The following is a 3,398-nucleotide window of genomic DNA, read 5'->3' as shown; positions in this document are numbered from 1 at the left end:
GAAGTCCGGCGCAGAATGTCAAATATCTTAGTCAGGCTGCTGGTTCTGAGACAGACTATCCTCCTTGTCTCCCATGTATTAATACACGGACTACGTACTTCCAGCTTGCTGCTTTCCCAGACGTCGGGAGTCTGGAGGGAAAGACCAAACACAGCAGCACAATGCAGACCACTGGAAGGAGGGAGCATACCATTTTCCAGCAAAAAGGGGGGTGAACAGAAACTCTTACAAGTTTCGTTCAGATTTTGATTTCAATTTTCCACGTATGATTATGCCCCACTAAGGTTTCATTAACCTTAACTTGATAACTAAACATCTAATTGTGAAAATCGCAACTACTTTCCCTAAAATGACCTGTAACAGAGATTGAGCCCTCCACGTATTTGTAGTGAAATACGTATCTTCTGAGACATTGACACACACAAGTGATGCTTTTTGCAATTCCATAGGCTACTAAACCATTAACAAACACAATCATATTTTCAGATGGAATTTTTTTTTTAATTAAGATATCTTATAACATAATGTTAGGCAAAGGACTCCACGTGTAGGGGAATGAAACCGTTTGTAATTCCTGAGGGAAAACCAGCTTGACTTATTAGGGTTATCACAAGGTTTGATTGTATCTAACCCAGTTTCACTGCGGAAAACACACACAGACACACACACACACACACACACACACACACAGCCTAAAGGAATTGAGAAGCCAAAAGAAAAGAAATGTAGCCTAACCTAAAGGAAACACATTAATCATTTGATCCACTGATAATGTCACATGCTGAACCCATCATTTACTGCTATTCATTTAGAAAAGCCACAATTCGTTTTTAGGATCATTGAGGATACCATACCCAATGAAGGCAGGAAAAAAACATTGTCAAATATGTCAACTTGTATGTCGACATAATACAGAACCACAACTCAAAATAAGAGCAAAGGAAAGACGACTTGTAATAAGTTGGATGAATGCCAATGCCCAGCAAAAAAGAAGAAGATTTAAAGTAAAGGGGTGTGCCAGTGTCACTGACACAAAAAAAAGGTTTAGGAAATCCTGGATCTAATGTGAGAGGAATGCAGGTTCTAGTTTTTCCTCAATGCATTATGCAAAACTGCTTTTTGGTAGCTGTAAATAATTTGCTCAACCAAATGATGATGGAAAAAGTATCACATGGTTTCCACATACTTTTGAGAAATGATTTAGGTGGTGACCCTGCAGTTGTCTGCTGGATTTTGGAGGATTATAGTGCTGAGAAGCAAAACTGTGGGTGGGCTCATGCATTCATGATAATGTCATATCTGGAAGCCCCGGTGTAGATCCCAGTGTAACCTAGCTCTACCCTCCTTTGACCCCTTCCTATTCTTAGCGTGGGTCAATGTGACAATCATCTGAGTAATTCTGTGAAACCCGGATCGAGGCTGAAAGTGATACTCCACCTGAAGTCTGTCTGTTGTGGACTGAAACTGACATGATGTTGTTGTGAAGGCTCTACAAGCTTTTTACATCCACCTTAAATGCCCACATTACTGTTGGTGTGGTGCGCTCAAAAGGTCGATTTTGTGTGGAACATTCAATTATTTTTATTTTCTATTAAAGAAACAATTTTGTCATACTACAAGAAGTTTTCTTCTTGTATCATTTAAGATTAATTTACAATGTGTATACCATTTCACATCAGAATGTTAACTTCTAAGTTAATTTATCATGTTGTTTATTAATATGTTTTAATTTTATAATCATGTTTATAATGTAAACCCTAAAAAATAATCATAAATAATTCCTATGACATAATTGATACAGCTACAGCACCCCCCAACATCAACCAATAGAATATTGAGATGTACAATCCCTGACCAATGACAGGTCTCGACATTAGCGAAGGTTTTTTTTTTTTTTACCTAACTGCAGGGTTTCAGGCGTCCAGTTCTGTCAAAATTTGCACCAGTGGAAAAAATCCTAGCATCTCTTAGTAGTAATGACACATTGGATGTACGTCGTTGATGCAACTTTCTCCATGTCTTCTTGTTTCTTTATCTAGCGAAAGGTAAGAAATTATACGACGTCAATTTCCTTTAGCAAAACAGTTGGCTAACGCTAGCTTTCGGTAGGCTGCCTAAAGATAGCCATATGAAAGATAGCTACCAAGGTAAAATCAGCTAACGCTAGCTAACGGCACTTGACAAACCTATATCTTTAAAGTTGCTTTTTCCCACGACAGGTGTGTGGTTAGCTGTCAGAATTGAAAAAATATAGCAAATTATGATGTGGCTCGACGTGTAACGTTATCCAGGTTCGGCACTATGAGCTAGCTAATACCTGGATGAAGTAACGTTTAACGGCTAGCAAGTGGTCAGTTTATCTCCTTCTATTAAAATAAATAAGTTTACAATGGCTTCAACACCGCACTGCTATGACGCAGACAGTTAAATGGGGTGCAGCCAAAATTAACAGGCTAACGTTAATGGTATTCGGCTAACTAACCAAGCCTGTTACACAACCCTGCTGTTTAGTCAACATCAAAAACAACACCCACCGCAATTAATGGAAGTGCACTTTCTTCACACGCTAAAACATAACCCATATGCAAAATATTAATTTGCCTTAATCGTATTTGCACAGCGTTGTCAAATACCTGCCAGGCAAACCTGTCAACTCAGCTGATTGGTGCTTTGTAGTGTGTATTTAGGTCAAACTTGCTCTGACCTTTGCACTTACAGTTTTGTATCACCTCTGACTCCTGCATTCTGCACACCCAGCAGAACTTGTGCATGTAAACAAAGTGTGAATGTATGCCATTGTTTTTCGCTGATAACTCTAAATTTGTGTTCCTCAGGTGCACTCTACAATTATGGAGTTTTGAAAAGGAAAGCGAGAATTTTGGGGGGAAAGGCATCCTTTCCCCTCCAGTGTCATGGTTGGACTGCTGGACGAGAAGGAGGGTTGTTGAAAATTTGCCTTTTGTAAATGATCAAGAGTATTTAGAGGAAAAACTATTTTTGCAAACATTTGAAATGTACAATTTTGTATAAAACGCACAAGAGGTTTTGTATTTATCAAATTTTTGATGCCATCGTATGCTGCAAGCACCTTAGTTTGTGTTCAACTTCTGGTTGAAATGGTGGACTGAAACCAGTCGCCAAAAGGCTCTGGGGTCGCTAGGGTGCAGTGGAACCTCAACACAAGCACAATTCTAGCACTCCAAACCATCTTCAATCTTTTGTTGACACATTTTTTCTTCATGTAGCTACTTTTTCTTCTTTGAGAGCATCTCTGTTACAGTACACATTTGTAGTGACAGTGTTTTCGATTTATTACTTAACATTATATTGTTTTATTAGTTTTCTTTTTTGCAATTGTGGGTTTTGGGCTGAAAGAGGGATTTTGTAATAGAAAAGGG

The sequence above is a fragment of the Perca flavescens genome, chromosome 6, assembly GCF_004354835.1.
Source record: "Perca flavescens isolate YP-PL-M2 chromosome 6, PFLA_1.0, whole genome shotgun sequence".
Classification (NCBI taxonomy): Eukaryota; Metazoa; Chordata; class Actinopteri; order Perciformes; family Percidae; genus Perca; species Perca flavescens.
This window is presented reverse-complemented; position numbering follows the sequence as displayed.